The sequence below is a fragment of the Mesoplodon mirus genome (genome assembly GCF_964341445.2).
Source record: "Mesoplodon mirus genome assembly, chromosome: 5".
NCBI lineage: Eukaryota > Metazoa > Chordata > Mammalia > Artiodactyla > Ziphiidae > Mesoplodon > Mesoplodon mirus.
This window is the reverse complement of record NC_138980.1, coordinates 41,533,490-41,546,245: the sequence shown is the minus strand read 5'-3', so window position 1 is coordinate 41,546,245 and position 12,756 is coordinate 41,533,490. Positions and strand designations below refer to the sequence as shown.

At 41.9% G+C, this 12,756-nt stretch overlaps 1 pseudogene across 1 annotated transcript in view; it reads right to left on the bottom strand.

The window, feature by feature from the left end:
• LOC309805306 (mitochondrial transcription rescue factor 1-like) overlaps positions 1-1,710 on the bottom strand; it is a 91,224-nt pseudogene extending 89,514 nt beyond the window's left edge. The window contains exon 1 of the transcript in view: positions 1,512-1,710. The product of the transcript in view is annotated as a mitochondrial transcription rescue factor 1-like (transcript). The remainder of the gene's footprint in view (positions 1-1,511) is intronic.
• Positions 1,711-12,756: the final 11,046 nt, after the last annotated feature.

Here is a 12,756-nt window from a genome sequence, read left to right as displayed (position 1 = left end):
TTCTTTTCCCATTTAAGTTGTTATATAATATTGAGCAGAGTTCCCTGTACTATACAGTAGGTCCTTGTTGGTTATCCATTTTATATATTTTTTATTTTTTTAATTTATTTTTGGCTGCATTGGGTCTTCGTTGCGGTGCACAGGCTTCTCATTGCGGTGGCTTCTCTTGTTGCAGAGCACGGGCTCTAGGTGCGGGCTTCAGTAGTTGTGGCATGCAGCCTCAGTAGTTGTGGCTTACAGACTCAGTAACTGTGGTGCACAGGCTTAGTTACTCCGCAGCATGTGGGACCTTCCCAGACCAGGGATCAAACCCGTGTCCCCTGCATTGGCAGGCAGATTCTTAACCACTGAGCGACCAGGGAAATCCCTGGTTATCCATTTTAAGTACAACAGTGTGTACATGTCAATCTCATACTCCCTAACTATCCCTCCCCCCACCCCACCGCTCCCCTCCCCCGCCGCTGTAACCATAAGTTCATTCTCTAAGTCTGTGAGTCTGTTTCTGTTTTGTAAATAAGTTCATTTGTATCATTTTTTTAGATTCCATATATAAACAATATCATACGATATTTCACTTTCTCTGTCTGACTAATTTCACTTAGTATGATAATTTCTAGTTCCATCCATGTTGCTGCAAATGGCATTATTTCATTCTTTTTAATAGCTGAGTAATATTCCATTGTATATAGGTACCACATCTTCTTTATCCATTCCTCTGTCGATGGACATTTAGGTTGTTTCCATGTCTTGGCTATTGTAAACAGTGTTGCAATGAACATTGGGGTGCATGTACCCTTTTGGACCTTGTTTTACCACCTTTTAACATACTTTATGTCTCGAGAGGTTTTAATATTTATTCATTTACTTTGGCTGCACCGGGTCTTAGTTGTGGCATGTGGGATCTAGTTCCCTGACCAATCTAGTTCCCCTGCACTGGGGGCATTGAGTCTTAACCACTGGACCACCAGGGAAGTCTCTATGTCTCATGTTTATTATCCACCACCCTCCACTCGAATTGAAACCCCTTGAGGATGGGAGCTTTGTTTTTTCACTCCTGTAGCTCAGACATCTAGAAAGTACCTGGCCCATAGTAGGTACATAATACATATTATTGAAGGAACTGATAAATGAACAAATGAATGACTTGCTTTACAATATCTGACTTATGGAAATTTTGGAATATCTGATTTTGGAATATCTCAGTGTTGACTTTTTAATAGGTTTTCATTTGCTTCTTCCTCCCTATTGTTTCCTGTTTGAGTTCAAATCCCATCCTCGGTCCTCTAGAATTCTCTCCACCCACAGGCATACAGCCCCCATGCTCCAACCTTCAGTATTTTTTGTTTGTTTTTTTTTTAGAAACTGTTTATTTTTCGTCAACCTACTTCCATTTTAAGAGTTTGTGGAAGAGCAGCTTAAGACCGCTCAGTGGTTGTTCCTACCCATTCAGTGGCCTGAGCAGTGGGAGGTGCAGACCAGCCTTCAGTGGGGCACAGACGGCACCTGCACACCTTCGGACCAATCCGCCACCTCAGGCTGAGTAGCAGTGAACTCAGGAGGTGGGGCAGTCCATTCACCCTGAAATTCCTCCTTGGTCACAACCTTCACAGCTGCCACCTGCTCTTCCTTTTCAATCTCTTCGGGATCTCTGTTGAAGTAGAAATCAGGCATGACCTCCCATGGGTGTTCACGGGAGATGGTGCCACTCATGCGCACAACTTCCTGGGCAAGCATCCACCAAATCAGACCCACTGAGTGAGCTCCTTTTTTAGGATCGTACAGCAGGATACATCAAGTTAGTCTGAAAACAGAAAGGCCAAATAATTCCTGAGAGGTCCAAGATTAAGAAATCATGGAGAAAAGCAGAAGAAAACACAGGCCATGTTTAAAATGTTTTCATCTCTCCTTAAAGCTTTCGTACATTAAAATCATACATTTGTAGCAAGTATTACTATCAAACTCCACTCATTGGGCCAGAGACCCTTGTGGTGTTAGCGAAAAACTTGCCCCTCATGTAGAACACTACTTATACTTGTGAGTTCATTGGCCAGTGGCTGTATTTTTACTAAACCTGAATCTCATGGAATAGTACCAACACCTGGGCCTTTCTGGGGGCATGACAGCTCTGTAGGTTTCATATAAACAGAGACCAGGATTTCTCAACCTCTGCACAGTTGGGTCCAGATCCTTCTTTGCAGTGGGGGCCGTCCTGCGCATTATAGGAAGTTCACAAGCATCCCTGGCCTCCACCCACTAGATGGCAGTAGCCCCCTCTGACCCCATTCACGACAATTAAAAATATCTCCAGATTTGTCAAACTCTCCCAGGAGAAAAGGCACCCAGGTCGAGAGTCACTGGGTTAAATGTTCCACGCAGATTACCAAACCCACAATCCAATAAACTTCCCAGATAGCACTCTTTGGGTTCGTTGTTAAACTAGAACCATTTTCTTTTTATCCATGTGAGACAAAATCCAAGTGCACACTAGAGCCAAAAAGTCCCCAGCCATGCCCAGAGGTGAGCACAACACCACTTCCACAACTTTCACACCAAAATGGCATTAATCAGGAGGAAACATCAGACAAAGCCAAACTGAGGGGCATTCTACAAAGTACTCAACCTGCGCTGTTCAAAAGAATTAGGGTCAGGCTTCCCTGGTGGCGCAGTGGTTGAGCGTCCGCCTGCCGATGCAGGGGACGCGGGTTTGTGCCCCAGTCCAGGAAGATCCCACATGCCATGGAGCAGCTGGGCCCGTGAGCCATGGCCACTGAGCCTGAGCATCCGGAGCCTGTGCTCCGCAACGGGAGAGGCCACAACGGTGAGAGGTCCGCGTACCGCAAAAAAAAAAGAGCTTATGTCCCTGGTAATGGTCTGTCCTATTGATAACCTGGGACCACTATCAGTGTTACCATATATTAAAATATTCTATTGAAATTCTTGATTTCATTTGTCATTTAACAATTGAGGGATTTACTACTTGCAGGGCACTGTGACAGGGTATGGGGAATGATTATAATATTTGGTGAGCACACACTGTATGCCAGGCACTAGACAAAGCCTTTTCTGTGGGTTATTTTGTTCAATCCTTACAACAGTCTTGTGAGGTAAGAGCTGTCCCACCTCTCCTCACTACGTATTACAAGTAGAGAAAATGAGATGTGAAGAAGTTAAAGCTGATTTTTTTTTAATTTTAAGGAAAAAAAAATCTTAGGGAGCAGATCTTAAAAGTTCTCTTCACAAGAAAAAGATTTTTGAACTATGTGCAATGATGAATGTTAACTAAACTTACTATGGTAATCATTTCACAATACATACATATGTCAACAAACAAGGACCTACTGTCTAGCAAAGGGAACTATACTCAATATTTTGTAACAACCTATAAGGGAAAAGAATCTGAAAAATATTATATATATATATATATATGTGTGTATACATAAATATGTATATATGTATAACTGAATCACTATGCTGTACACCTGAAACTAACACGACATTGTAAATCAACTATACTTCAAAAAAATAAAAAATATATATATACATATATCAAATCATCATGTTGTACACCTGAAACTTATACAATGTTATATGTCAATGAAACTGTGAAAAATAATATGTGTGTAAATGTATATACATATAAAGACAGAGACATAGGGAGATGAAAATAACATGGAAAATGTTAATAATTGGAGAGTCAGGGTAAAGTGTTTGTGGAGGTTCATTGTACTGTTCTTGTAATTTTTCTATAGGTTTGGACATTTACAAAATAAAATGTTAGAAGAACAAGTTACCTAGTCTATTGCCAAATTTTTTTTTTATATATATAAATGTATTTATTTATTTATTTTTGGGTGTGTTGGATCTTCGTTTCTGTGCGAGGGCTTTCTCTAGTTGCGGGGAGCGGGGGCTACTCTTCATCGCAGTGCGCGGGCCTCTCACTGTCGCGGCCTCTCGTTGAGGAGCACAGGCTCCAGATGCGCAGGCTCAGTAGTTGTGGCTCACGGGCCTAGTTGCTCCGTGGCATGTGGGATCTTCCCAGACCAGGGCTCGAACCCATGTCCCCTGCATTGGCAGGCAGATTCTCAACCACTGTGCCACCAGGGAAGCCCTATTGCCAAATTTTTAATTAATTTTTAATTAATTCTGGGTATCAAAATGCCCCCCAAGTTAGAGTTTAATAAAGGAAATAGAGGAAGAATATTGGAGATTTTCAGAAAATATTTGGTTATCAATACACACTCGCCGTGGATGATCTACATTTTCCATCTCTACCCACAAGCAACATTGTGTTGTCCAGATTAAAGAGCCATTTTTCTCCTCTGAAAGTAGGAATGCTTTCAAGATTTGCATAAACCATTTCAGGGCCAGGGAACCTTAGGATAGATGCGAATCTTGGAATGTGAGTTGTTAGAATATTTTGAAGCTGGTGAGAAAAAAAAGACAAAATATCTGCAAGACAAAATAGGCATCTGCAACTCTCGGTCAACACAAAGATAAGTAGAAACGTCTCTGCCCTTGTGGGAACAGATTGAGTGGAGGGAGTTGATGGGTGTGAAGGCGATGCTGTCAAAATCCCGAAATAAAGATGTTTAAAACGCCCTTTCACAGCATGTCAGACAAATGCCGCATGGGGACCTCGACATTCCACAATGATTGAATGTCAAGCAGAGATTTTGAGAAAATGAGAGAGAGCGGAAGCTATGCATGAAAACATACCCTTTTCCTCTCTTTCCAAATCTGGGTCAAAGTGCCCAGCTGTGGAACCAGGACAGTTTCTCAGCTGTCTGGGAAGCAACACCACCTTATCCAATTCTATCAGGGTGCCAGAATATTGGGTTTCCTATTATTAATTGATTTGTTTGATATACATTCATGGAGTGCTTACGTTCTAGGTGCTATGCTAAGCTTTGGAAAACACAGAGAATTCTGCCAGTTCCTGCCCTTGGAAGCTTGTAGTACAGTGAGGAGTACAAGAGAAGTAGTAACAAGAGTAAATAGTAACAAAAAGGAGTAGTAACAAGTGTGGTAGATTGAATTACTGGTCCCATTTCTTTACCCCTCCCCAAATCATACCCTGCACCATGGGACTTTACTGTCGTTCTCACTAGAGGTAGAATCCCTGCCCCTTGTGTTTTAAAATAGTGTATTTTAGGGGGAATTCCCTGGCGGTTCAGTGGTTAGGACCCCGTGCTTTCATTGCCATGGTCCGAGGTTTGATCCCTGGTCAGGGAACTAAGATCCCGCAAGCTGCCCAGCAAGGCAAAATAAATAAAATAAAATAATAAAATAAAAATGTATTTTAGAAAGCTTGACTTATAGTAAGACCAATAGATCAGGAGATGATTTCCATTGAAAAGATAGTTTATTACTCCAAGTTCCCAGAGGGAGGGGTTCATGCCAAGCCATGTGAGGCCACACATGGATGCACCAGGGTCAGCCAGAGGAAGAGGGAAGGGAGAAGTGTGGGTAGGAGACTTTATTGTGTTTCCCTTAGGAGGAAACAGGTGAGGCTGGGTAAAAAGACTTGGAATTGGCTAGTTTGAGTACTTTCAGAAGTCTCTGGGCATAGGTGCTTCCCCAAGTTGTCCAATACCTGGGCTTGAGTTGATTAGGTCAGGTGGATAGTGGCCCTGAGTGCAAGAGCCCAATAAAAGAGGTGGTTGGAGTGTGAACTCAGGATTGCTTGGTTTGCACATGAAAGGTACATTCATAGGCAAGTTGTTTATTATCTCTAGGAAATGACTAACCCTAGGAGGGGCAGTATCTGCAGGGTCAGCAAGACCCCAGATGTCAAAGCATCAGAATACAGAAAAAAAAAAAAGAAGACATAGTTAATACACGCTGATACTGGGTCATATGACCTGCTTTGGTCAATGGAATGTAGTGGAAGAATCACTGTGTCTGTCATTTACAAGCCTAGACCTCAAAAGACCTCATGTGTTTCCACTTGCCCTCTTGTCTCTGTCATTACCAGGCAGAGAGCTTCCCCCTGGGAACAGCTACTTCTTTGGCTGAGGCCCCAGAATAAACACATACAGAGTAGAAGTGAACCTGGATGCAATCTACAGAGAAGCTCATGCATGAATCAAGGCAGGCCGGCTGATCCTCACATGCATCAGCCAAGTCCCAGTCAACCCTCAGATGTGTAGGCAAGATTAAAAGATAGTTACTTTTGGAACATTCACCAAAGTAGCCCATATGCTAGGCTGGAAAGCAAGTCTCAATAAATTTTGAAAGACTGAAATCATACAGAGTATGACCACAGTGGAATTAAACTGGAAATCAACAACAGAAAGATAACTAGAAAAGTCCCAATTGTTTGGAAATTTAACCACATAGCTCTAAATAACCTATAGATCAAAGGAAAGAATCACAGTGGAAATTAGAAAATATTTTTAACTGTATGATAATGAAAAAGTAACATGTAAAAAGTTGTGGGATGCTGCTAAAGCAGTGATTAGAGAGAAATTAGCTTTGAATGCCTATATTTCAAAAGAAGAAAGTTTAAAACATTGTCATTTCAAGATACTGATTACTGGGAGGTTCTTTTCTTATACAGCAATAGATGACTACTACAATAACTAGCATCTACAGTGTACACTAAATACCTTATAGGGACTTCCCTGTTGGTCCAGTGGCTAAGACTCTTCACTCCGAATGCAGGGGGCCTGGGTTTGATCCCTGGTCAGAGAACTAGATCCCACATGTTGCAACTAAGAGTTCACATGCCGCAACTAAAGATCCCACATGTTGCAACTAAAAGATCCCACATGCTGCAACTAAAATATCCTGCAGGCCTTCCCTGGTGGCACAGTGGTTGAGAGTCCGCCTGCTGATGCAGGGAACACGGGTTCGTGCCCCGGTCTGGGAAGATCCCACATGCCGCAGAGCGGCTGGGCCCATGAGCCATGGCCACTGAGCCTGCACATCCGGAGCCTGTGCTCCGCAACGGGAGAGGCCACGACAGTGAGAGGCCCGCATACCACAAAAAAAAAAAAAGAAAGATCCCGCATGCTACAACTAAAGATCCTACATGCCACAACTAAAAGATCCTGCATGCCGCAACTAAAGATCCCACATGCTGCAAAGAAGATCCCATGTGCCGCAACTAAGACCCAGCCCAGCCAAATAAATTAATTAAATAAATAAGTATTTTTAAATAAATACCTTATAAATAATATATATTCATATATTTATATTATATCTAAACATATTTATATATTTATATAAATTGATTAAAACCTTATAAGTGTAATAGGAGGAAGATACTATTATTTTCTCCTTTTTTAGATGTATGTAAACAGAATCACAGAGTTTATGTAAATAGCTAATAAGAAACAAAAGCAGGATTCAAATTCAGGCAGACTGACTCTGGAGTCTAAGTTCTTAGCCACTTTGCTATACTGCCTTTAGAGGAGAAAGCTAATTATTACAACATTGTGATTAATTCACAGAGGTGGGAGGGGCCTAACTCAGAGGATAAGAAAAAAACTTCCGGAAAGAAGTGATGCTTGAACCGAGCATTGAGTACAAAAGGAATTACATAGATGACTAAGAGACAGTCAAGACTGATGAAAAAGTTGTGTAAAGGCCCACAGCCATGAAGAACACAGTACAGATTTTGGTGTGTCTGGCCCTTAGGGTAGGCATGAGTGGCAGCAGGAAATGAAGCTGAAGAGCTAATCCAGACCCAATCAAGAAAGGTCTTGCTAAGAGATGAATGGATACAGAAAATGTGATATATATATATATCACATATACATATACACACACATATATATATCATATATACGTATATACACACACACACAATAGAATATTACTCAGCCATAAAAAAGAAGGAAATAATGCTATTTGTAGCAACATGGATGGAACTAGAGATTATCATACTAAGTGAAATAAGTCAGAAAGAGAAAGACAAATATCATATGATATCACTTGTATGTGGAATCTTAAAGAAATGATACAAATGAACTTATTTACAAAACAGAAGTGCAGCATGGTCAAAAGAAAAAAAAAACAACAACAACAAGACAGTATTCGGGACTTCCCTCGTGGCACAGTGGTTAAGAATCTGACTGCCAATGCAGGGGACATGGGTTTGATCCCTGGTCTAGGAAGATACCACATGCCGCAGAGCAACGAAGCCTGTGTGCCACAACTATCGAAGCCCACGTGCCCCAGAGCCCACACACCACAACTGCTGAGTCCGCATGCTGCCACGACTGAAGCCCGCATGCTTAGAGCCCATGCTCTGCAACAAGAGAAGCCACCACAATGAGAAGCCCACGCATGGCAACAAAGAGTAGCCCCTGATTGTTCCAACTAGAGAGAAAGCCCACGCCCAGCAATGAAGACCCAACACAGCCAAAAAAACAAAAAGCAAAAAACAAAAACAAACAAACAAACAAAAACAGAAGTAAACACAGACATAGAAAACAAACTAATGGTTACCAAAGTGGAAAGGTCAGGGGAGGGGATAAATTGGGAATTTGAGATTAACAGATACACACTACTATATATAAAATAGAGGGACTTCCCTGGTGGCACAATGGTTAAGAATCCATCTGCCAGTGCAGGGGATACAGGTTTGAGCCCTGGTCCAGGAAGATCCCACAAGCCACAGAGCAACTAAGCCCATGAGCCACAACTACTGAGCCCACGTGTCACAACTACTGAAGCCCGCGCACCTAGAACCTGTGCTCCACAACAAGAGAAGCCACCACAATGAGAAGCCTGCACACCGCAACGAAGAGTAGCCCCCATTCACCGCAACAAGAGAAAGCCCACACACAGCAACAAAGACCCAACGCAGCCATAAATAAATGAATAAATAAATAAATTTATTTTAGAAAAATAAAATAAAACAAAATAGATTTAAAAAACAAGGACCTACTGTATAGCACAGGGAACTACATTCAATATCTTGTAATAACTTATAATGGAAAAGAATCGGAAAAATGATATATATATATATCTCCAAATTACGTTGCTATACACCTGAAACATTGTAGATCAACTATACCAGACAGAAAGAAAGAAAGAAAGAAAGAAAGAAAAAAGAAAGGGGGGAGAGGGAGGGGAGGGAGAGAGGGAGGGAGGGAGGGAGGAAGGAAGGAAGGAAGGAAGAGAGAAAGTCTTGCTGAGGCATTTAAATTGAAGTTGTATCCCAAAATCTTCAGAGATTCAAGTCTGGTTAAGTAGGGAGGTGGTGTGATCAGATTTGCACCTCAGAAAGATCAATCTATAGTACAGGAGATTGGAGAGGAGACAAAAGTTAAAAAAAAATTCAGTTGAGAGGCCACTGAAGCATTGACAAAAACTCTTTCCCTAAGCAAATGTTGGATAGGCTCTTCTGAGCCCTCTTTTCAACAAGGCCTCATCCTTGGGCCCTGTCCTCAGCCTGCCTAAAACAGTCTAAGCAAAGAATCCTGCTAAGTCATCCCCTAAGGTGATATCTGATCACTGTGGCCTGCCTTCAGCAAGAATCCTGTTAAATCAGTTTGGCAAGAATATCCCTAACTTTGAGGTCTCCACTGACCCTCTCACTCTGCTTGTTGGCTATGAGTCTTTGCTGCATTTGGACTTGAGCCCAGTTCTATACTGAAGTCTCTTTTTCCCTGTTGCAATTGTACTAAATAAAATCTGTCTTTACTGCTTTTAACTAGTGTCTGGCTCTACCTCTCTTTGACAGTACCCACATGAGTTACAAAAATCTGAACTAAGGCATTAGCAGTGAAGGTCCACTCACTCAACAGGCATTCATTCAGCACTCACTGTGTGCCAGATTTTGCGCTAGGCTTTGAGGATACAGCAGTGAGCAAAAGAGGCAAAATTCCCTTCCCGCATGGAGCTGATATTCTAAAGAGTCAAATGTGAGAGTCAGATACAGGGTATAATCCAAAATGATGAGTGACTGGTTCATTGTGAGAAATGAAAAGAGAGAGGAGAGTCCAGGAGGACATTCCCATCTTCAGTGGTCTGACAGGCAGATGGAGAAGAGAGTGCTGGAGTGAGAAGGTTTGGTTGGTGAAATATCAGAATCATCTCTGGGCATGATGAAAGCCAAAATCATATGTGCAATCTTAAAAAAAAATGCATTCATAGAAACAGAGAACAGTTTGGTGGTTACCAGAGGTGGCAGGGATGGACAAAATGGATGAAGGGGTCAAAAGGTACAAACTTCCAGTTATAAAATAAATAAGACATGGGGATATAATATACAGCATGGTGACTATAGTTAATAACACTGTATTGTATGTTTAAAAGTTGCTAAGAGAGTACATCTTAAAAGTTCTCATCACACGGAAAAAAAATTCTGTAACCATGTATGGTGGTGAATGATAACTAGACTTATTGTGGCAATCATTTCACAATATACACAAATATCAAATCAGTAGGTTGTATACCTGAAACTAATGTTATATGTCAATTGTATCTTAATTTTTTTTTAATTTAAATATTCCAGTGGAGATATCTCATCTTCAGCAGGAAATATGATTCTGGAACTTGGGGGAGAGTTCTGGGGCTGCAGAAGAGAAAGCATGTTGTTTCTAGCTAAGGCATTTGTGTGGGTGAGAAGGGTCAGTGATAGTAGAGAGAAAAAGAGGAATAAGGACAGAAATCCAAGGGGGAGGGGGACCCATCTATGGATCAAAGAGTGTGATGACCATGAAGGAGATTGGAAAGGAATGTCTAGAAAAGGAGAAGAGGGTGTATTAGTTTCCTACAGCTGCCATAAAAAGTACAGTAATCTAGGTGACTTAAGAAAAAACAGGGGCTTCCCTGGTGGCGCAGTGGTTGAGAGTCCACCTGCTGATGCAGGGGATGCAGGTTCATGCCCCGGGTCAGGGAGGATCCCACATGCCGCAGAGTGGCTGGACCCATGAGCCATGGCCGCTGAGCTTGCGCGTCCAGAGCCTGTGCTCCGCAGCGGGAGAGGCCACAGCAGTGAGAGGTCTGCGTATCGCAAAAAAAAAAAAACACCACAGAATTTATTGTCTCACAGTTATGGCATCCAAAGGTCTAAAATTAAGGTGTTGACAGGGCCATGGTCCTCCTGAAAGCTCTGGGAAGAATCCTTCCATGCCTCTTCCTAGCTTCTGGTGGTTGATGGCAATCTTTGGTGATCCTTAGCTTGTAGCAACATCACTCTCATTTCTTCCTTCTTCTTCGCATGACCATCTTCCACTGTGTGTCTCTGTGCCTTCAATGGCCTTCTCATAAGGATACCAGTCACTGGGGCTGTGATGGTTAATTTTATGTGTCAACTTGACTGGGCCACAGGATGCCCAGATAACTGGTTAAACCTTATTTCTGGATGTACCTGTGGGAGGGGGGGAGGGGGAGGGGAGGGGGGGGAGGGGGGGAGGGTGAGGAGAGGGAAGGAGGGAGCGGGGAGGAAAGCTCTTCCTAGATACATATAGATATAGATGTATGTAGCTATATAGAGAAAGAAATGGAGATGGAGGTAGATAGAGAAATAGATATATAGATAGCTACATAGATAGATAACTAGATACACAGATAGATACATAGATAAATATTGGGCTGGTCAAAAAGTTCCTTCAGTTTTTAAGTAAAAATAAGTCACCAAGAACTTTATTGAACAATGTATTCACCATTTTGTTCCACTACCTTCTGCCATTTTTCAGACAACTTCAAAATTCCATCTTCCCAAAACTTTTTATCTTTTTGAGCAAAGAACTGTTCCAGGTGCCTTTTATAGTCTTCCAGGGAATTGAAATTTTTTCCATTAAGAGAATTTTATAAAGACTGAAATAAATGGAAACAGATACACGGATATACACACAGATACATAGATAGATGACAGACAGAAGTTCTATTGGTTCTGTTTCACTGGAGAACCCTAATACGAAGACTATCCTAATACAGGACGACCTCAACTTAACTAATTACATTGCAAAGACTTTATTTCCAAATAAGGTCACATTCTGAGGTTCCAGGTGGACATGACTTTTGAGGGGACACTACTCAACACTGTACAGATAGTAAATTGAAAACCCAAGGCAGACACTTTTTTGCCCCATGTCCCATGCCCTTAGCCCACCTCTGATTTCAACACAGAAGCGGCATAAGTTCTGTGCACCCACAATGCCTCCCACCTCAAGTACACTCCATGATAACTCCTTTTGCTGCCTCAGAGATTTTCTGAAGTTACAGAAGTCTCCTCTGCATGTAGGTGCAGCCCAGGAGCACAGGGGAGATCAAGCCCCCAGGAGGAAACCCTGAGCCCATGGAGAAAGGGAGTCAGTGGGTGAATGTCCCAAACTCCCTCCTACACAGGGCCCATACTGAGGTGTATTCTTCACCATGTGCCCGCAGTGATAACCAGCTCAACAATGCAGCCTTTATTGGGGTTCCCTTCTTACTTGTCTCCCTCTCCCAGCTTCTCTGCTACTACTTCCTGAAGCCACTTTCCAAATAAACTATCAGAAAAACAAAACTAAGACACAGTGGCAGAGAACACATTTAAAGACAAAGAGTGGTCATAATGTCAAATGCTACAGACAGACCACAAATTATAGTCACAGTGAGACAAAAAAAGAAGAATTGGGACTTGGGGAAAAGAAAGCCGTTTCAAATCACTAACTCATCCCAGAGCAAAAGGAGAAGTATTTGGTTCTATTCTGAAAATAGTTAATTAAAAGTTATAGAGAAAGTAAATAAATATGTTTCCCTCTATCTCTACCTGTCTTATTTCTCTTCTTCCAACTTGTGGGTAAAGGTATTGGA